The sequence below is a fragment of the Trachurus japonicus genome, chromosome 12, assembly GCF_045865225.1.
Source record: "Trachurus japonicus isolate A0001 chromosome 12, Traja_1.0".
Taxonomy (NCBI): domain Eukaryota; kingdom Metazoa; phylum Chordata; class Actinopteri; order Carangiformes; family Carangidae; genus Trachurus; species Trachurus japonicus.
The window spans coordinates 24,858,173-24,881,995 of record NC_140918.1 but is presented as its reverse complement, the minus strand read 5'-3'; the positions used below and the strand labels follow the sequence as shown (position 1 = coordinate 24,881,995).

The window sequence follows — 23,823 nt, the reverse complement described above, 5'->3', positions numbered from 1 at the left end:
AAAAAATGTGCTGATGGTCATGTCACAAAGTTTACAGTTACCTGAATCTAGAGGAAGTCACACGCGGCTTTCTTAATTGATGCCATTCCTTCATTGTGCTTTGCTGTCTTGTGCTGGTCTCAATTTGGTGTGCCATGGCCTCTGTTGTTCTAAGATAATTCATGTGTAGCTGCTGGTGGTGGCTTAACACAAAACAGCACTCTGAGGGACCCAGACAGTTGCCATCAAGGGGTAAGGATGGTCGTGGTGGTGCATCAGTAAGTGGACATGTTTTTGGTGGACTCCATGCTGGAAGGTGATAGGAGAGAACACTTCCTTCTTGGACTTTTCCAAAGGCACTGTCCACCAAGGGTACACCTCCTGCTATTCCCACTGTTGTTACAAGTGGAGCAGTTTCCCTTGGCACATCTTGGTAAATGTCATTCACCTGCAGAACTGACAAGTCTGGAAGGTCACAGGTCAGGTGACAGACTCCTTTGTACACATTGCTCCTGAAACATACACATAACTTAAAGCAGATATCAGTGGAATGTTTTTGTTAATATAAGTCCTAAATAGTCCTATTTTCCGTCAGCAATCACTTACATGAAGTATTTCAGCCTAAACACGAGTCTCTCCGTCACTCTGCTCTGCTGTAACCCGAGGAGAAAATTTTCCTTGTGGGATACAAGTGTTATCCAATGAGGGGAGAGAACGGCATGAAGGGCTGTGTGTGCAGCCAAGGGATGCGCGTGAATGTGGTGACGTAGCACGAGGACCAATTGATGCCTGACAAGGGCGGGGGCTGCTAACTCATGGTGCGTTCAAGGAAACTCGTACTTTGTGTTTTTCCTTCCTGTGAAGTCATACCAGTTCGATCTGGTACGAGTTCACGGGTCGGAAGTTACGAGTGGCCGTTATAGGGAACTTTCACAGACAACAGGACGGTAAAAACACGAGCTACGGGTTACCTGGAACGCTACCAAGTCGTAGTTGTGACTTGAAGCTGTAACTTACGGTTTCAAAAGCCTGCCTTGAACACAGCATTAGCCGAAACGGCCGTGCCGCTGTTATCTGCTTTAAGTTAGACAGGTATTGATGTACTGTTTATTATTATCATAAATACATGATTTCCATGTCATATTCTGCTTCAGTGCTGTGTAGCTCTACATTACAGGGATGGTGTTTGTGTCAGGGACACAGAGAGAGAGGGTGTGTGTGTGTGTGTGTGTGTGTGTGTGTGTGTGTTTGTTTATACGGTATAGACGGACAATACACCTGACTACGTGCCGACATTACGCGGACAGTAGGGGATTACACGGACTATGCCAATGTCCGCCTAAATCAAACAGTGTATCTTCACTCAGTAGCGTCTAAATAACATTTCCTCTCTTTTATTTTGAAAGTCCTTCTTAACCGCTTGACCTGATTTTGAGTGTATCACAGTGTATAGCACAGCACGCCCAGTGGACACAGCGGTATTGCCGTTTTTTTACACATTTCTGATACACATGGTGAAATTTGGCGGGCTGCGCTGTGATTGGCTGGTTTACGCACGTGGTACGAGACGTCAATTCCAAGCTGCGTCAACACGACACGCCCCCTTTTTAAAGAACAGCAGGATGCCGTCATCGGAGGATTAAAAACCACAGGTAAGCATATATATTTATAAATACAGTCGCTTTGTGCTCTGTAAGTCTTTTTTACTAGAGCCATAGCCTCTGTACACAGTATTATGTTTATGGTGAGGATGATTTTGCATTTTGTGTTGTAATTTTACAAAATGGAGCAGAGGTGAAGATACCACGACCTAGTTAAGACACACATAACAAATAGACAAAAAGTAAGGTGAAATATTTAAACTTAAATCATGATAACCAATTAGAGGATTGCACTAACCTTTAAAGGCACTGATGTGTCTGATGTCAAGTCCCACTTTGTCCTTTCCAGTACTTGCATAAAATTTTGCATCCTCTGTGGGATTTATGCGTCTACGCCTCAGCATGTTTTCCTGGCATGGGGGGCAAGCACAATGTTGTCTTATTAAACCAACTCCGGTTATCCCCTTACAGCAGACATCCAAACTATTCCACAAAGGGCCATGTGGCTGCAGGTTTCTGTTCCAACCAAACAGCAGCACACCAGACTTGACCCAATCTCAGTCTTCGGATAGTTGATTGGTCAATCTGTGTGTTTTTGATCGGTTGGAACAAAAACCTGCAGCCACACAGCGCTTTGTGGAATATTTTGGACACACCTGCCTTCGAGTCATTGTTTGATTATGTATTGTGTGATGGCCCCTTGAAATTGCATTTTGTAGTCTGTATGACTTGGTATCTTCTGTATGACTTGGTATCTTCACCTCTGCTCCATTTGAAAAAGGAGATTTTCTGTTGGAATATCGAGGGCAACTAATAAGTAGGCAAGAATGTGAGAGCAGACAGAGACTTTACCATGACAGCCTGAAGGTGTTCATGTTTGAGTTCCGTTTTAATGGAAAACTGTGGTGGTAAGTGTTGCGTCATCGCCTTTTCTAATCAGAATTAAATTACACTTTTTTTTTTGTTTCACTGAATATATACAGTGGTCATAAGCTACTTTTCAGAATATATTGTTGATTGTTGATTTATATTTTTGTTCTAAGTCAGGCACATTTATAGTGCCAAATTATAAACTCATGCGTACTCATTGTACTCATGCGTTTCCTTTGCTTTTGTAGTGTTGATGCAGCAAAAGAAGATGGGTCACTCGGAAGGCTCGTAAATGATGATCATATAAATCCCAATGCCAAGATGAAGTATTTGACAGTGGAAGGAAAGCCCCATCTGTGTTTGTTTGCAACACGTGACATAAGTCCAGGAGAAGAGATCACCTATAATTATGGTGAATCAGACTGGCCATGGAGATGCAAGGTGGTCCAAATTATTATACTTTGTGGAAATCATAGTTCTCATAAAGGACATCCTCTTGCCATACAAAAATTCACATACATAAACATATTCTATCTTACTTTGTCCTTAAAGCAGAAGTAAGTGGTCCGGTCGTTTTCGCTAATGCTGCGTTCCAGGCAGGCTTTTGAAATCGTAAATTACAGCTTCAAGTCACAACTTACGACTTTGTAGCGTTCCAGGCAACCCACTCGTGTTTTTCCGACCTGTTTTACCGGTGAAAGTCACTATAACGGCCACTCGTAACTTCCGACCGGTGAACTCGTACCAGATCGAACTGGTACGACTTCACGGTCGGAAAAATACGAGTTTCCTTGAACGCACCATAACAGTCCTCGTCCCTACGTCGCCACATTCACGGCGTCCCTTGGCTGCACACACAGCCCTGCATGCCGTTCTCTCTCCTCATTGGATAAAAACTGTAGGATACGATAAATGTTTTCTCCTGGGCTCAGAGCAGAGCAGAGTGACTGACAGACCCGTGTTTCAGACCAAACACTCTATGTAAGTGATTGCTGTCGGAAGATATAACTATTTAAGACTTATATTAACACAAATATATCACTTACTTCTGCTTTAACATAATTTATAGTGCATTAAATACAGTAATTCAAATTCATGGTTGATTTAGCGAAATACATCTACACTGCCACATACACACATGAAAAATGTTGATTGTATTAGACCATTTATTTTTACTTGATTTCATCAGTCTGATATCTGTCATTAAAATCTCCAGGCACTTAAAGAAACATCTATGGAGGGGCATCAGGATGAGGTGTCATCCATATCGGAGCCCTCGACAGCTGCATCAACTGGTCTTGTTAAAAGCTTTGATCAGGTAAGTTAGATTTTCATGCAGTACAAATACAGCAACACTACCGAATGCAGGTAGCAGAAATGAAGTGTGCATGATGGGTTCGATAATGGCTTCGAGTGTGTTGGCTGTACTGAGCTACTATTGGCCATTAACTGGTTCAACTCTTTGATATCACGTTGCCACAATTTCGCCATCCACAGCTGAAGATTTTTAGGAGGTGTGTCTTTGTCAACAATAAATTAACAATTGATTGAGACATCACATGGACTAGTCTACAGACTGTAGTCATTTGGCCTTCAAAGTTACTAAAACAGTTCAAGTGGATGTTTCTTCTCACAAAACACTAATGAGACACAGTCATGATGCCTCTTTTACATTATTTTACACATCTAAAAATCTGCCTTCAGGGTATTTATGATGCCATATTTTCTTCTTTTTGTAGGATCCTGTTGAGGAAATACTTCAGGAAAATTCTGAGACTACCATTTTGACATCCCCAACTGAAGATTTTGAAGAGGTATATCTTCATTAGCTTTCCTCACATTCTTTTTATGAAATGTGGGATCCTCCCATTTATTCAGACCTCACATATCTTCCTGAGTGGTACATTCTCAGTGCCTGTGTTTTTAATGCCTCTTTCCCATATGCTTTATCTGCTATAGCCAATGGCTGAGAGCAGTCGGATCCAGATATGTGAAGACCAGATTCAGACAAGTCCAGGTCCTGGTCCACTCAGCGGGCATGGAAAGGTAAATACAATTTGTCGTGTGTATGTGTGTGTGCAGTCACCTGACTGTGATATGATTTATATGGACAATGGTATGTAAGGGCCATGTACTGAAAGTGTAGGTCAGTATAATGTTTGATTCTGTGTGTGTGTATAAAGCAGTGATCCACTCTAATATGACTTAGGAGGTCCATACAGTTAAGCAGAAGTAAGTGGTCCGGTCGTTTTCGCTAATGCTGCGTTCCAGGCAGGCTTTTGAAATCGTAAATTGCAGCTTCAAGTCACAACTTACGACTTTGTAGCGTTTCAGGCAACCCACTCGTGTTTTTCCGACCTGTTTTACCGGTGAAAGTCACTATAACGGCCACTCGTAACTTCTGACCGGTGAACTCGTACCAGATCGAACTGGTACCACTTCACGGTCGGAAAAATACGAGTTTCCTTGAACGCACCATAACAGTCCTCGTCGCTACGTCGCCACATTCACGGCGTCCCTTGGCTGCACACACAGCCCTGCATGCCGTTCTCTCTCCTCATTGGATAAAAACTGTAGGATACGATAAATGTTTTCTCCTCGGCTCAGAGCAGAGCAGAGGGACTGACAGACCCGTGTTTCGGTCCAAACACTCTATGTAAGTGATTGCTGTCGGAAGATATAACTATTTAAGACTTATATTAACACAAATATATCACTTACTTCTGCTTTAACAAGGTCCTTTCTCCCGTGACATCATTTTGATTTTCAAAAATACTTGGACAACCTGCATTTGATCTGTTTGTTACTTTAATGAGAATGTTAAGTTGGTTACATCTGGTCGATGGGAACTGTGTTGTTAGTAATAAATGGGAAGTAAAACAAGATCTTATTCAAAACTCATTGATACAAATTTAGGACCTATAAAGGCACGGAGTCACTCATACAGCCAAAGTTCTAGCATGGAGGAAGGAATCGTATACTAATCTAATAATTTGACATACATTCGAAGATTATAGTTTTTATAGTCAAGGACTAGTCTACAGACTGTAGTCATTTGGCCTTCAAAGTTACTAAAACAGTTCAAGTGGATGTTTCTTCTCACAAAACACTAATGAGACACAGTCATGATGCCTCTTTTACATTATTTTACACATCTAAAAATCTGTCTTCAGGGTATTTATGATGCCATATTTTCTTCTTTTTGTAGGATCCTGATGAGGAAATACCTCAGGAAAATTCTGAGACTACCATTTTGACATCCCCAACTGAAGATTTTGAAGAGGTATATCTTCATTAGCTTTCCTCACATTCTTTTTATGAAATGTGGGATCCTCCCATTTATTCAGACCTCACATATCTTCCTGAGTGGTACATTCTCAGTGCCTGTGTTTTTAATGCCTCTTTCCCATATGCTTTATCTGCTATAGTTAATGGCTGAGAGCAGTCGGATCCAGATATGTGAAGACCAGATTCAGACAAGTCCAGGTCCTGGTCCACTCAGCGGGCATGGAAAGGTAAATACAATTCAATGTATTTCTTATTGATGACACTTGTGGCAAACTTCACCAACATGCTTGATCAGTGTTGTGTGTATATGTGTGTGTGCAGTCATCTGACTGTGATATGATTTATATGGACAATGGTATGTAAGGGCCATGTACTGAAAGTGTAGGTCAGTATAATGTTTGATTCTGTGTGTGTGTGTGTATAAAGCAGTGATCCACTCTAATATGACTTAGGAGGTCCATACAGTTAACAAGGTCCTTTCTCCCGTGACATCATTTTGATTTTCAAAAATACTTGGACAACCTGCATTTGATCTGTTTGTTACTTTAATGAGAATGTTAAGTTGGTTACATCTGGTCGATGGGAACTGTGTTGTTAGTAATAAATGGGAAGTAAAACAAGATCTTATTCAAAACTCATTGATACAAATTTAGGATTTAGAAGAATTCTCACAAAACACTAATGAGACACAGTCATGATGCCTCTTTTACATTATTTTACACATCTAAAAATCTGTCTTCAGCGTGTTTATGATGCCATATTTTCTTCTTTTTGTAGGATCCTGACGAGGAAATACCTCAGGAAAATTCTGAGACTACCATTTTGACATCCCCAACTGAAGATTTTGAAGAGGTATATCTTCATTAGCTTTCCTCACATTCTTTTTATGAAATGTGGGATCCTCCCATTTATTCAGACCTCACATATCTTCCTGAGTGGTACATTCTCAGTGCCTGTGTTTTTAATGCCTCTTTCCCATATGCTTTATCTGCTATAGTTAATGGCTGAGAGCAGTCGGATCCAGATATGTGAAGACCAGATTCAGACAAGTCCAGGTCCTGGTCCACTCAGCGGGCATGGAAAGGTAAATACAATTCGTCGTGTGTATGTGTGTGTGCAGTCACCTGACTGTGATATGATTTATATGGACAATGGTATGTAAGGGCCATGTACTGAAAGTGTAGGTCAGTATAATGTTTGATTCTGTGTGTGTGTATAAAGCAGTGATCCACTCTAATATGACTTAGGAGGTCCATACAGTTAACAAGGTCCTTTCTCCCGTGACATCATTTTGATTTTCAAAAATACTTGGACAACCTGCATTTGATCTGTTTGTTAATTTAATGAGAATGTTAAGTTGGTTACATCTGGTCGATGGGAACTGTGTTGTTAGTAATAAATGGGAAGTAAAACAAGATCTATTCCTATAGGAGCAATACATGTGATATTTGTATGTCTAAATCCCCAGATTGAAAATGTTGACAAGCCAAAGCTAGCAATTTCTTTTTTTCCTGATCTTAACAAATAAGGCAAATTTACATTCAACACTGTTGTAATTTTGAGCTCATGTTCTTTTGTTCCCTGTATCTGGGACCAGTAAAAATAAGTAAAAATCATTTCACTTGTTCAAGTCAAATGGATTCAGTTCTCAATAGGGGAAAGGAAAATTGTGTGTCACATTGATATTGCATTGGAATGGAATTGCTCTTTTAGGACTTTCAAGATGTCAAAATGTGAATGTGAAATATTTTCCGTCAACAGTGTCAAAATCACCGGCTTGTGTGTGCAACAGTATCCTCCTTGGAGAAATGCCTTCAGTGTGTGGGACCTGTAGCCTCCTTAAAGTGGCTTGGCTATAGATAGATATCACGTGACGTCACACAGCGTTCGCAGCCGGTCACAGCGCCATCTTGGGTACCGACTTCCAAAGGCAGTCTATGGGCTGTGACATCAAATCTCACAAAAATAGTGGATAAACCTTTTTTTATTACATGGCACTATTGAATGTCGTATTCCGATAATTTATTGATATTTCTGATATTTATTTACATCTTGATTTTGCATTTAACAGTCTGTTATTCCTGTTTAACAGATCATTGCTAAGTAAAATACACTAGGTAGGGACGCCGCTCTGATCAGCGCAGCACAGAAAAGAGAAACGATGCAGGATATTTACTTTGTTTCATTTTTACCGTCATTAAACAGCTTGGGAGACATGTAGCCTACGCCAAGGGAGGCTGCCTCACTCTACTGAGTCTGAGCAGCACGTACGTTCACGTTGCTTTCGTGAATTGTAAACACACAGACGGCCCCCTCGGTTTTAGCGTCCAGCAGTTTAGCGGCTAATTCAACAGCAGTGATGGTACCGGAGAGGCTCAACAACTTCATGAGCTTCATTTGAGGAATAAACAGCAGCTTTTACCTGACGGGAGACCGACGCCTGAGCTACGGTAGCTAACAGCTAGCAGCTTTTACCTACTTTCTCTCTCTCCCTCCCTCCCTCCCTCCCTCCCTTTCTTATAGTACACGCACACGCGCGCACACACACACACACACACACGGCCCAGGTTGTCTGTCATATCTGTTGTAAACCTTGTAATAACAGCTTGTTGAGTACAGTTAACACTATTGTTGCCTCAGTTTGAGTGTGGATTAATAGTTAACGGTTTGTTTAATGTGAGTGGTGGTCATCGCGTCCTGATGAGTTGGGTTTTAATAACAGCTGAGCTGATAACGTAGCTGTGTAGATGGTGTGGATTGTGATGAGAAGGTGTTGCGCATATTAAGACTTATTTGTGCAAACCATTGTGCAAAACCTGTTTGTTGTGCCTTTTTGCGTGATAAGATGATTTGCCGAATTCTTCTTCCATTCCTGCAGCCTTTTGTCTCAATGTTAACGATGGCAAAATGTCGAGATATTTTATTACTTTATGAAAATGTCTGTGAGTTAAAAAAGAAAAAAGAAGTGGGCTACGCATTTTTGATTTGATTTGGCTTTTCGTGTATTTGGTTAAACACATATAAGTAACAGGAGAGAGACAGTGAGCGAGAGAGAGAGAGAGAGAGAGACGAGGAGAGAGAGAGAGAGGTCCGCTGGGTGAGCTAGATTAAGTTTTAACGGGAGAGAGAGCGGCGCACCGCGCTGTCAAAGATCGTCTCAGCAGAAAGGTGCTGGACGTGTGTGCTTTCAAGGCAAGGCCATCAAAATGAGAAATATCCATATCCAAACTACATCAGGCAGCAGTCTTCTAGTCAGAGAGGATGTGGCTGCACTGAGCTGAATAGAGGTTAACTCAGTGTTCGGTACCCAGCATGGCGGCGGCGGCCAGGTGGAACACACCGTGACGTCACCTACTGATAAGTATCAATAAGTGCAAAGGTGAGATATATGCAGCATTATTTTGTATGGCTAGTGACAGTAGGTGAAAACAGACTCCGTTTGCAGGGTATTGGGTATATCTGAAACTAATACAGTGTCGTACAACAGTCCTGCAATGAATTATAGTTGTGATATTTTTGCTGAAGCTCTTTTTGGAGGTTTCTATTGAACTTTCTGATCATTTTGGAAGCTGAAGTTTATGGTGCTGCTGAGCTGTGTTTTGTCATAGTAAGAGATGTTTCTAATTTTTTGTCTTCTCCCTTTTTAACATTAAGGGTGGGATAAATACTAGAAACACTTCTCTGTATAACACAGACAAAGATAACAACAACAACAACAGAGTTGAATTGAAGCCTCAAATGATCAGAAAGTTGAATTAATGCTTCTTCTTTTTGTTTTATTTAGATGTACCTAACCATGTACCTAGTATATGTTGTGTATTCTAATGTACTGTATAATTAACCACTCATCCTTGGTACACAGTTTGTTTTGCTTCACTGGCACTGACAAAATCTGTGAGAGTGTCATGCTTGGGATGAAACATTTTTGCAGTTTATGTGTATTCCAAATCATTAATTTTGGAGAGGAACAATGTAAACAGACTGGCAACAGACATTAATACTTGTATTAAATGTGTTACAGTTTGTTCAGGTGTCTGGCATAAAACCTGTTTCAGACGATTTCCAAATGATAATCTCCTCCACCCATCACAGGCAAGTATCGACTTAGGTTGTCTTGAATTTTTTTAAGTGAATGTAAAGTGTCCATAACTAAAATGTGTTGTCTCACCATTTCAGGAGCAACAGCTTTCTGAAGGTTCTAAGGATGAACTGCTGTCAGATGAGGATAGCATACCACATTCCTATGTGGATCCAATATCTGATGATGATCAGGACCAGTCTGATGAGGATTACATACCAGACTCAGAGTTTCAAGATGATGATGATGAAGATTCAGACACAAGTATACCTTTCATACCTATTCGGTCTAACATTGAACACATTCAGGTAAAACCAGTCACACCTGATGCTTATGGGTCAGACACAGACATCCCAGTTGTGCCCAGTACATCAAAAGGTCAACCGCCCCTTGAAGAAACATCAGGTTCAGCAAATTCTCTAAAAACCTCGCCAAAGAAAAAGAAGAAAAGGCTAGAGGAGCAAGCAGAGCCTCACAATCAAGAATCAACACATTTGACTATGAGCACTAAAAATTACTGTTACATTTGTGGTCAACCACAAAGCAAAATTTCTCGCCACTTGAAGACACACACTACACATGCAGAAGTTGTACGTGTTTTTTCCCTCCCTGAGCACTCAAAGGAGCGTAAAATATTGTTAGAAAAAATGAGGAATAAGGGAAATTTTAGACATAACACTGCTGTTTTACAAGGTGGAGCAGGTCCACTGAAAGTAAAGAGAAAACCAAAGGCTAAAGCAGTGGCAGGAAAGTTTGTTCACTGTATGTACTGTCAAGGGATGTACCTCCGGAAAGAGCTTTGGAGACATGTCTGCAGATGCCCCTGCAAGCGAGAAGATGAAGACTTGGAAAAAGAACCTGGGAGGACCAAAGTACTGGGTTTGGCTGTTGCTCAAGAGTCTGCATCTTGTCACCAGATCTCAGCTGGAGTTTGGAAGCTCCTTAGTGCCATGAAACAGGATGAGGTTGCCTCAGCTGTGAGAAATGACCTGTCTATTATTCAGTTTGCCCAATCACTCTTCAACAGACATGGACAAGACCCTACGAAGTACGAATACATGCGACAGAAGCTTCGTGAAGTGGGGCGTTTGTTGTTATGTCTGCGCACAGACTTCTCAGTACATAACCTGGAGGACGCTGTTAAACCTGCTAACTTCCAGAGGGTTGTCCAAGCTGTAAAGAAAGTTTCTGGTTTTGATGAAGAAAAACACTTGTATGGAGCACCAAGCCTTGCATTGAAATTGGGGCATACATTGCACAAAATTTGTGACATTATCCATTGTAGGGCCCTCATGGCAGAACATGAAGAACTGATCAAGTCCACTGACACATTCAAGAAGTTGTACTCCTCCAAGTGGTCTGAGATGGTGTCTCACAGTGCCTTGAACACACTCAGTGATGCAAAGTACAACAAGCCATCAACTTTACCCTTCACTGAAGATGTTCGCATTCTTCACCAGTACCTTGAGAAATCTGCAGAAAGTGCCTTATGCAACTTGAAGGAGAATGCCACGACTCAGAACTATGCTCAACTTGCAAAAGTTACACTTGCACAAATCATTGTGTTCAATCGAAGACGAGCTGGGGAGGTTTCAAAAATGCGCCTCAAAAGTTTCCATGAAAGAGACAACACAAAGCTCCATGAAGATGTTGCCATGGGTTTGTCAAAGACTGAACAGAAGCTCTGCAACCATTTCAGCCGAATCGAAATCATGGGGAAAAGGGGCAGAAAGGTTGCAGTTCTGCTCACACCAAGGATGGTGGGTGCTCTCTCACTACTGACCAGTCAAAGGACTGAGTGTGGTGTTTGTGCCACAAATGTCTTCCTGTTTGCAAGACCTAAATCAATGACCCATTACAGAGGGCAGGACTGTTTGCGTGTTCATGCAAGCCAGTGTGGAGCAAAGCACCCTGAGCATCTCAGGTCGACGCAACTTAGGAAACATGTTGCAACACTCTCTCAGGTCCTTAATTTGAAAAATAATGAACTTGATCAGGTCGCAGATTTCTTGGGACATGACATCCGTGTTCACCGGGACTTCTACAGATTACCAGTTCCCACAACACAGCTGGCCAAGATTTCTAAACTGCTTTTATCAATGGAGAAAGGACATCTTTCCAGCATGCAGGGGAAATCCCTGGATGAGATAGAAATTGAAGGTTTGGACAGAAATTAGCACTTATTGATATTGTTTTTTCACTAAGTTGCTAAGTAAGTCTTGTCAACACATGATACCGATCAGTCAAGATTGTTAGGTTAGCAATGGCCACAAAGTTGGCATCTCATCATGTTACACTTTGGTGCCAGTTACAGAACTGTGGCATTGAATGATACTTCTATATACGGTATCTTAAAAATATTTCGAATGTCATTAAGTCCAGTTTTGCTTTGTAGTTTAATTAGTTTTGTGCTATTCATAAGACTTTTACTAACACCATCCCCTAGGTGAAATCGCAGTAAGCGACACTGAGGCCAAGGACAGTGACAATGAATCTGATGACAGTGGCACAGCATTCACAGAGTGTGACACTAGAGAGGCTGTGGATGCTGCAACAGACTCTACAGCTACGGAGCAGATCCATGATGCTGCAGATTTGGGTAAGTTACTTCTTCAGTTACTTTTACAGTTGTTTTTGATCAAATGTATTTTTTCCATAAAAAATGTTTATGTATATTGCAGAAGCAGTGTCATCAGTGACCTCCACAGTGAATGAGACTCCCCCTCTCTCTGAAAGTAAGTTTGATTGTAACGCATCTTTACACAACATATAAAAAGACATTGAAGCAAGCTATAAAATCCAAAAAAGGCAATACAAAAAGACACAAAGTAAGATAAAAAATACAAACTATATTAAAGTATCCACCATCTGGTATTTATATCTGTTTCAGATGTTGAAGGGGTCTTAAAACCACATTTTTGAGAAATAATATGCAATATTCACTTCTATTTAGCCCTATTGGAGTACCCGATTTAGCTCTCGCGAGAAAAAAACGCCATCTTGAGTCCTCTAGAAGCCGAGAGCTGAGAGAGGGAGAGGGAGGGGGGCAGGAGTGTTGCAGGATGAGGGGAGCGGCATTTCACAATCTCCACACAGCAACACAGCGTCCATAGTAACAAACTTCCACGACGTCCGCTTTTGCCAGCCAGCAACAGACGCTCATGTTATGGGACTGTACCACAGGTTAGCCCCCCCCCCCACTGTCTACATGAGAATGGTACAGCCCAAGAGCAAACAGGAAGCAATGCGTTGTTTACGTCTGCGGCAAGAGTGTTCAATACAGTTTGACACGAGCTACACACCCCACGTCTCTGTTTATTAAAACACCAACAGCTCGCTGCTCCGCTTTGCCGGCTGGAGCAGGCTCTTGCTTTCGCTGGACACTCGGCAGCGGACGCTCACTGCATCTGTATGTGCTGGCAACAATCGAAGCGGACGGACGCGGCGGGCTCGCAAAAAAAGCGAGCCATATGAAGCATCCGCTTTTTTTTTTTCCAAACTTATGAATTGCTGGTTGATGTTGAACCACTCTGGTGTTACCCTTCAACTCACCCATGCCGCCTGTGCACTCTGAACTGGCTTATACTGTATTGGTTGCATCACAGCATTACCATGTGAAGAGTTTTGAGTCTTAAGCACATATATCATAGCTTGCACACAACCACTCAAAACTCACAGTTGTTGCTCAGTTGAACGCATCTTATATTTTCTATTAATTTAGATGGAGTGAATGTCTGTCAAATATCTAACTTAAAAGAAGCCATTTGAATTTCCATCCTTTTTTTCGGTTCCTAAATGTCCGCACTAGTTTGTTTGTTTGTTTTACTCTCGCTCGCACTAGTTTGCAGTAATTTGACCCGCCCCGCACCACCGCATCTACAGATGTTACTGGTTCAAAATTGCGGGGTTTTTCCTGCACTGCAGGATCGCGTGAACGCGTGTCTTTTCACCACAACTGTTTTCCTCTAGGTGGCAGCACCGTACTAAATACTGCTCAGACGTTTTGGGGACAATGCTGACAGTCACACAATGTAGCCGCGATTAGGAGTGGCGCTGTTCATGATACAGAATACAAGAGGATGAAAGGAGAACTAGCTGCAGACAGTAAATAATATAGTAGCCTAGTTTTTCAATGACAAAATGTAACGACGGCAGCTACAGTAGACTATAGCCCACGTCTCACTCTCTTTTTTTGGTCATCTGTCTCGTCATCTCCAAAATGTGTTTTTAAAATGAGCCAACTACAGTACTGTGCAGTAGTGCCGCAGATTTCTCACTCCGCACCTTGTTTGAGAGTGCAGCTGGATGATTTCTTGTGAATGAACGGGTCTGTGTCACTTTGGGGCTGGGCGATAAAACATAGGATAAATAACTTTCCCTCGATAGAAGACGCGGCCGATACAAAGTCGATAGGTTTCATTCATCCATTTTTTGACAGACAACACAAACAGCCAGTGATAATGAGAGTGGTGACACCGTCAGCCATGCAGCCGGCCTGGACTTTTTATTTTTAATTATGAAGGATCATCTGCGCAAGGCAAAGATGATAGCATCAACAAAACACGGCGTAACACACGCGGCTGTATGGGACAGGCTTTTATTTAATTCAGAACAAACCGCTTAGCAAAAATGGAAAATATAGTCTATAATAATTAATTGATCTGTTGTTTGGCCACTGTTTGAAAATAACCCGAATTATGAGCAAATAATCTGATCCAGAGCAGCAGTCATAATCAGACTTCTTCTAAATAAACCTAAACATTAAATAACTGAGTCAGGTCGGACCATGGGGTTTTTTTTTTCTCTTCTTCTTCACAGGAGAAAATGAGGTGCGCTGTGCTCACGGACGCGTTGATGTTTTGTGATTTATCTGCTGCCTTGACTCTGCCCTTTATACATGTGCGTTCAGATTAACAATAAAACAAGCCATGGTTGAGTTTATTGCGTTAATAATCAGCATCTTAGTACCTCTGATCCGGAGCGATAGTGTTATGAAAATCGCTACAGTTGAACTGGTCTGGTTTTTAGCTGCTCAATCTCATTGTTTCAAAGAAAAGGGATTGATTTTTATAACGAAATGAAACGAAAACAATATTATATTGATACATTGTTGTAAAAAAAATCCAAAAGAAACGAAAATGAACTAAAGAAAATAACTTTCACACACACATTAAAACAGTGCGATTGGTTGAAAGCTGATAATTAGCCATGTGCTTATAAGATGATTGGCCGAAACCAAGAACAAAGCCGCGAATGGCCAATCGCCATGTGTTAACGGACACACATCGACTCCTGATCTTTCCTCGTCGCAAGCCTTGATGTCTCCGCTGGTTCTATCTTCAACCTCGGACAGCATTAACATCTCTCACCAACACCCCGATGTAAGCTTGAGGCAGAGGGAGGAGGGGGAGGGGGGCTGTCGGGGTGGAGGTGCTGAAATGGAGAGCTGTCCCCCACAAGGTGCTAAAGTGAGGGAGAGGAGTGCAAGAGACTGGCCGTCCTAAGAAACGCCGGTTGATTTGAGCGATTTAAGCAAAGCAAAGCCTGGGCTTTTATTATATGCTTGTGTTTTTTCTCTATTTTTGCCTGTTTTCACTCTGCACCTGCCCTAATGTGTGTCTCCCTTGTCTCTAGTAAATGAATATTTCCCACAATAAAATGAGTCTTTAGAACAAAGAACTGATTTTTTTCTCTAGCTTTATAGAGCTTTATAGGCTATAATAACCTTGCTTACTGCTTTTTGAATCACTTGACAAAATAAGATGCCTCAAGCAAACTTGGATATGAAAACATTTTATTGAAGAAGAAAAAACACACACACATTGTAGCATCAAGTACTGTAGGCTACTGTAGGCTACAGTAGGGTGAGGATAGGACCCTCAGATGATCTTCTCGGAGTTCGGAAGAACTCGTTGATCTTATCTATGCAGTCTTTCAAGTCCTTTCTGTCCATGCCTGGAAACTCCATTCTCAGTGACTGCACTACAAAGTTCTTCACATCCGTCCCAGTTTGTCGTTTTGGCCCAGGCTCGGTAATTGTCCTCTGAAATGACTCTCCGGAACAGTAGGCACCCAAAACGTCCCACCTGGCCGTGGCTCTGGTGACGGACTCGAGCATGGTCTTCAGGTCCGACATGCCTCAAGCTTACATCGGGGTGTTGGTGAGAGATGTTAATGCTGTCCGAGGTTGAAGATAGAACCAGCGGAGACATCAAGGCTTGCGACGAGGAAAGATCAGGAGTCGATGTGTGTCCGTTAACACATGGCGATTGGCCATTCACGCGGCTTTGTTCTTGGTTTCGGCCAATCATCTTATAAGCACATGGCTAATTATCAGCTTTCAACCAATCGCACTGTTTTAATGTGTGTGTGAAAGTTATTTTCTTTAGTTCATTTTCGTTTCTTTTGGATTTTTTTTACAACAATGTATCAATATAATATTGTTTTCGTTTCATTTCGTTATAAAAATCAATCCCTTTTCTTTGAAACAATGAGATTGAGCAGCTAAAAACCAGACCAGTTCAACTGTAGCGATTTTCATAACACTATCGCTCCGGATCAGAGGTACTAAGATGCTGATTATTAACTCAATAAACTCAACCATGGCTTGTCTTATTGTTAATCTGAACGCACATGTATAAAGGGCAGAGTCAAGGCAGCAGATAAATCACAAAACATCAACGCGTCCGTGAGCACAGCGCACCTCATTTTCTCCTGTGAAGAAGAAGAGAAAAAAAAAACCCCATGGTCCGACCTGACTCAGTTATTTAATGTTTAGGTTTATTTAGAAGAAGTCTGATTATGACTGCTGCTCTGGATCAGATTATTTGCTCATAATTCGGGTTATTTTCAAACAGTGGCCAAACAACAGATCAATTAATTATTATAGACTATATTTTCCATTTTTGCTAAGCGGTTTGTTCTGAATTAAATAAAAGCCTGTCCCATACAGCCGCGTGTGTTACGCCGTGTTTTGTTGATGCTATCATCTTTGCCTTGCGCAGATGATCCTTCATAATTTGTGATACATAATCATCAAGTCATAAAGCAAGACAGGCTTTATCATATTACAATAGTTTCTGTGATTTAGGCAGGGTATACAGTAGTTAGTTCTAGTTTAATAGCCTAGAGTTTAAACTGTGGATTACTGCACAGATCACTGAGTCATCCGCCTGTCGTCCTCCGTTCTCACAGATGCCACCTGGTGGTTGTTTTCGCACATTGAGGCTTTTCATTAAAACCTCTTGTCTCGCCAAAGAAAAAAAATGCCTGAGTCTTGTGGCGTCTCGCGTGAACCACGCGTGAAGTCCGCAATTTTGAACCAGTAACATCTGTATTTTCACAACCATCCCCGCCGCTATTAAACGTCAGACAGCGGCTTTTTACTTTGAAAGGGCAGACAGAGGCGCTGTGTTGCCGGTAGCTTCTCAGTGTGGAGCTCGTGAGGAGTGGGAGAGTCAGTGCAGCGCGAGTGCAGGCTGCAGCAGCCGCCGCCTCTCTCCCCCCGGTCTGCTCTCTGCTCTCAGTGTAACCAACCCACGCTCTGCTGATGCTCCCAGCCGCCGTCTCACCCGGTTCCCTCACACCTCCGCCGGCTTTCCCGTCAACATCAGCGCGCCCCTGATAACACACTCTGGACTTCATCATCAGTGTTTTTAATGACCCGCCCCACCGCGCCCCGCACTGCAAATAAAGTAAACATTTCTTGACCCGCACCGCGCGTCACTAGTGTACAGACCTCCTCAGCCTGAGAAGGCAGACATGATTATTTTCTTAAACAAAAACTGTTTTTGATTTGTCATCATGACTGCTCCAGTGTTTGTTTTATTTTGTTGCATATACAGTCACCTGTTCTGCAGCTCTTTGTATGTTAGACTGCTTGCCAAGTTTCAGTTTTATAGTTACAGTTAGGGACCCTCCCTTTTAATTGAATACCATAGTTGGCAAAATCTATTTTTGGAGGCCTTTTGGAGGTCTTACAAGCTGTGTAAGATGTATGTTTGAAGTCCAAGCATGCATGCAAAAATGGCCTGTGTGAAGAGTTTGTCAAATAAAAAAAATATCCTGTGAAATAAGTTGTGACCTGTTGACCTGCACCTCAAAGAATCGGAACCGAGAATCGTTTAGAACAGGAATCGAAACAGAGAATCGGAATCGGAATCGCTAAAATCCAAACGATGCCCAACCCTAGCAGCGAGCGAGGAAAATCACAACCTCAGACGTCTTTAGGCTATCAGATATTATTATAGGCCAAGGGTGGGCAATTATTTTTTCCAGAGGGCCACACTGACTCCGATAAAGTGAGTGAAGGGCCACACAATTCGAAATCGAATTGAAATATTAAATATTTATTGCTGAAAATATATTAAACTACATATATTTGGTGGACATACTTCTTTACAATAGACTATTTGACAGAACACAATCGATGTAATTGCATTTTCAACTTATATCCAGCACAGATCTCATAAAATGCTCTTTTAATCACAGTTTGCTAAATTTCAGTGTTTGGGAAGTTATGATTAGGTGCTGTGATGGGGCTTTAAAACCGCCAGCAGTTATGACATGGTTCGGCTGAGGTTTGTGAAACACCGACTCGGTGGTCAGAAACTCTGCTGTGGAGAAAACCTGCACCAGAGCGGCTCCTCTCTCTCCTCCGTCGGAGCTCTGGTGTCAGGCAGAGAAAGAGACTGAGCACTGAGCAGCCCTTCGTCTCTGTCCTGCAGGAGATCGTCTACCTGCGGAGGTTTCTGTCTGCGATGTGTAGGCTACTGCTCTAACGGGGGCTGTCACTGTTTCAAACAGCTGATTAATGCGAGGGATGGAGGATTTTCTTTCTTTTCTTTTCTTTGTGCACATGGCGGGCCGGATTGAGATGGTCCACGGGCCGTGTCCGGCCAGGTCTGTTATAGGCTATTCTTATATTTAAGCAACATCCAGTCAGGCTGTGATAGAGGCTCACAGGGGCAGACTGGGGCAATCATTCAGGTTGGCAATTTTTATTTTACCAGTAAACAAATGTTCCTTAAAAAAACATCTAACATCCATATTTTAGCTCTACTGTAAAACCCTCCCCGAGAGTGAAATGGCCATTTTGAAGTAGTACCTACTGTACATAAGAGGCATGGTGAGTTAAAGGGTGATACCAGAGTGGTTCAACATCAACCAGCAATTCATAAATGTTTCCCTTCCACCATACACTACTCCCTTTCCCCTTTTCTCTGCATGGCGGTGGAAGGTATATGACCAAAAACCCTACAGAAACCGTGCTGTCTGTAATGCAGAGGAAGCCCTCTGGACTGACCCAGCACAAAGACGTGATGCTGAAGCCGAATGAATCACTTGTTGACTTTGATTTTGCAGTTACATCTACAGTGTAATGTAATGTGCTTTTCATTTAGATTTTGTCTTTGTTCTTAGTCTTTTTGCAAGTGCTGAATCCACAGACAGTCAATACTGTAATTGTTGCAGTACTTGCAGTATGCAATATCCAAATTTAAATATCTAAACCATGTTATGGAGTTATGAATGTTGAAATTATTGGAAAACATAAACCTTTTTTTGGAGCTACATGTCCTGAATATGCCAAGCAGCACATGAGGAAGATGAGCTAATGAACCATAAGCTTGATGTTGCATACGGTCACTTATGTGTAAAAATGAACAGAGGCAATCATTGAGGCAAGAGATGTTCTTGGTCTTGGGAACCGGGATGATAATGGATTCTTTGAATCACCCAGGGGCCAGTATTTCAAACGTGATCTGACAGGATTATCCTGGTTGGATTGGATTAAATCTTGATCTGATCTGAAAACTGGGTAATTCAACACAGATCCAGAGAATCCTGATCCTGAAGATCAGGGTTTCAGCTCTGGTAATCCAATCCTCCCTTGAATCCAGATAAAAGGCTGATTTGGGTATTTCAAAAGTTAAGTCAGATATCAGGATCAACTTGATACCAAAATTTCAGAATCATTCTGATCCCACCTCAGAGGGGGATTTGACTTGGATTGACAATGTCTCAGCTCCACTTTCCTTTATTTTGATACTCAATATGTTCATTACACTTAATCTAAATTGTTAGTGTTTAAGTTTTAACAAATAATTGAAGAAATTTAAAACATAGCAAAAAAATATTGTTTGGCCATACATCCTAAAACTGCTGTATTTATTAATTTAAATCACATTCAAGCACTTTCCAAGCATTTACAAGGCATATTTTCATGCTTCTGATTTAATGAAGACAAATATGACTTCAAAATAAACTTGAAAATGCATTTTTACAATGCTTGTAAAGTGAATGATATTTTAAAACATGCAGTAATGTATTTCAAAACGTGTTTGTATACAAACTGATTATTTTACTTCATCAAATCAAATATTATTCTGCGATAAATGAACATACGGTAATCATGTTTAGTGAGAGGCTTCTAGGCTATATAAGGAAGACAAATTAAGAGGAAAGTGTTTCTAATCGGGTCACTGACCAAGCTATAGGCTTATGCTATGAAAAATAATGCAATCACAATTTCAAGCAGTTTCAATGGCTTTATTTCAAGTACAGTTTCAAGCACTTTATTCAAAATCCAAACACCAAGGATTCCAAGGATTTCCAAGACTGCGTGGTCTATGGCTGTGAGTGGGCTCTGAAAGTAAAAAGAGACGGTGTATGAGTATATCTTTGTCATAGTCAGAAATAAACAATAGTCACAGAAATGGTCAAAAACATGATATCACCACCAGCATTACTGACACTTCTGAATGAACTGTATTGTTCACGTGCTGTGTAATGTTACGTTTCCTAATTACTGCAGCAGCCTGGTCTGTACACAGCACAGGTAGCCTGCTTTAAAAAGAAAAAAAGTCCCCTGCATAACGTTAATAAACTCTGAACAGGTTGGTGTAAGTGTAAAACAGTTAAGGTATGATGTACGTCAGATTAATTCCCTTGTAAATTAAACCAATGTCCGCAAAATTGATCAACATAGCAGCTACGTCGCTAGCCAGCTAGCTACTTAACACACAAGTGAATGGAGCCGAGTTAGCTCCCGTTAGCACGGCTGTGGATCAATTAGGGATTGTTACGCTCTCGTTTCAAGTAGGTGACAAATCAAATAGTTGGCTTGCATGATGTGTTGGTTGGCGTTCGTATGGTCTTAAAACCGCTACACATTAGACGGCAGTAAACTTACACTTTTGACGTGAAAGTCGTGCTCACAGCTGCTCCTTTGGTGAAGTAGTCCGCCATGTTTCAGATCCGGAGGCGGAGACTTGAGATTTGGAAATCCGTATCCGGCCAGGTAGGGATCAAGGTGATCCACCCTGCCAGTGTTTTGAAATACTCAGATAAAGTCAGCAGGATCACCGTGATCCATGACTGAGAAAAGGAGGATTTCATTATCCGGATTATTCTGATCCAGATTACAAGTTTTGAAATACTGGGCCCTGGGTACCGAGCTTTGACAGAAGGAGATGTTGAAATGTAGGTTAAAGTTTGAGCCAAGTTTGTCCGCTCCGGTGGGTGCACTGCCACCTATGTATTTGTAAACAACTCATTCTAAGCTTTTAATCAATAAAGAAAAGAAAAAAAGTCAAAATTCTCTTATTTCAGCTTCTTAAATGTGAATATTTATGGTTTCTTTGTTCCTTTATGACAATAAACTGAGAGATCTCTTTGGTTTGTGGACAAAACAAGACATCTGAGGATGTCATCTGGTGGTTTGAGAAGAACTGATTGGTCAACATTTTTTAACATTTTATTGACCAAACAACTTATCAATTAATCATTTACCAACAGATTAATCAATGATGAAAATAATCGTTAGGACCGGACCATCCCGTCCTCTAGCTGCTGTGGAGCTGCTGGTGTTTCTTCTGGCTGAAGGCCTTCCCACACTGCCCACACACATACGTTTTGCTAACCCACTGGAGCTAGCAAACGCCTTCCCACACTGCTTGCAGCTGTACGGCCTCTCTCCGGTGTGGACCTGCTGGTGGACCGTTAAATCTGAGGAGCTAGCAAACGCCTTCCCACACTGCTCGCAGCTGTACGGCCTCTCTCCGGTGTGGATGCGCTGGTGGACCGTTAAATCTGAGGAGCTAGCAAACGCCTTACCACACTGCTCACAGCTGTACGGCCTCTCTCCAGTGTGGACGCGTTGGTGGACCGTTAAATCTGAGGAGCTAGCAAACGCCTTCCCACACTGCTCGCAGCTGTACGGCCTCTCTCCGGTGTGGACGCGCTGGTGGATCGTTAAATTTCTGGAGCTAGCAGCCTCCCCACACTGCTTGCAGCTGGGTTACACCCCGCCTTTCCGAAGCCCCGCCTTTCCGACAATAGACTTCCATTCATCGTAATAGCGGGGTTTTCTATTTTTTCTAAAGACCCCGCTACTCCGAAAAGGCTATTGGGGGAAACCCCCAGTGCGCAGTGCGCATTGATCCTTTTTTCCTTTTTGGGGTCAAACGGATCATGTGCATAATTAACTGCAAAACAAGCAAATACAACCACAGAGACACACTGGCTTACAGCTCATAATCAGCCTCTAAATGAGTTCATATCTTTGAGGGGAATTTTTAAACATCTCTAATAATTTATTTCTCTTACATACATTTCAGTTTATTCTTGTAATGGAGATTTCAGGATTTGGAGCTTCTTCATGTCCTGACTTTCCTCTTTAACCCTTTACTTTGAAGGACTTGAACTTTTTCTCATTAATTCCAACAATTCAGACCATTTAAGGACTTTCACATTTTTCATTTATGAATGTATATCTTCACACTCTTTTTTTAAACGTATCTTAAACAATTCTGGCATCATTTAGTCTCTTTCTTTCTTTCTTTCTTTCTACTCCCTTTCTCTTTCTTTTTACTTCATTCCTTGTTTCCTTGTTTCTACCCCATTTCTATATATACCCCAGTTCTCATAATGGATATTTCAGGATTTGGAGCTTCTTCATGTCCTGACTTTAGACTTTTCCACCTTCAATCCTTACATTTTACTTTGAACGACTTGGACTTTTTCCTCATTAATTCCAACAATTCAGGCCATTTCTCAACCATGTAAGGAGTTTCATATTTTTCATTTATAAATTTATATTTTCACACTATTTTTTACACTTAAACAATTCTGGGATTTGCATCCATTCCCTATCATTCAGTCTCTTGCTTACAAGTTATACACTTCAGGTATTGCTTCATTTTTATACATATTTGTTCAACAAATACTTTCAAGCTCTTAATATATTTATTCATTTGAGTAGACCTATTTTTTCCACACCAATCCTCAAAAATTCAAGCAATTTTCCAACATCCTTCTTATAAGTTCTTCTTTTTAATTTTTTTCTCACCTATTTCAGATTTCAACCATTCAACTGTTAAACTATAAAGATGCAGGATTTCTACATTTTCCTCAAACTTTTTATTAACATGTTTAACTTTTACCCTTCAGATATGTTGTAGTTATTTTTAGTTATTCTGCCCTTTAACGGATTGTAACTGCTTCTATATTTTTCTACTTTTACACTTCAGATATTGTTTCATCTATATTAGTAATGGTTCAAAAAAAATTTTCTAACTGTTTTAAATAACAACAAATGCATCCATTCCATATCATTCAGCCTCCTGCTTACAAGTAATTTTCCAAACATTTCTTACAAATTCAACGTCCTTCTTATAAGTTTTACTTTTTAATCTTTTCTCACGTATTTCAGATTTCAACCCTTCTACTCTTACATGCTCGACTTTTAGCCTTCAGATATGATGTAGTTATTCTAACTTATCCTTACCTTTAAAGGATTGTAACAACTTCTATGTTATTCTACTTTTATTCCTCAGATATTCTTTCATAAATTAGTAATGGTTCAACAATGTTTTCAAGCCACCAGTTTTAAACTTCTTTGAGTAGACTCAAGCTTTTCAATTCATTCATACTATTCTTCATTAATTCAAGTAATTACCACCCATTTCATACATCCTCCATCTTTCATCTTGTACTTTTACTATTCAG

The 23,823-nt window shown here is 41.1% G+C and overlaps 1 pseudogene across 1 annotated transcript; it reads left to right on the top strand.

Annotated features, from left to right (window-relative positions):
- Positions 1-3,684: 3,684 nt before the first annotated feature.
- LOC146977584 (uncharacterized) lies at positions 3,685-12,008 on the top strand (annotated as a pseudogene). Its single transcript, XR_015037308.1, has 7 exons — positions 3,685-3,768; positions 4,410-4,496; positions 5,879-5,965; positions 6,736-6,822; positions 7,500-7,608; positions 9,760-9,830; positions 9,915-12,008. The product of XR_015037308.1 is annotated as an uncharacterized LOC146977584 (transcript).
- The last annotated feature ends 11,815 nt before the right edge of the window (positions 12,009-23,823 follow it).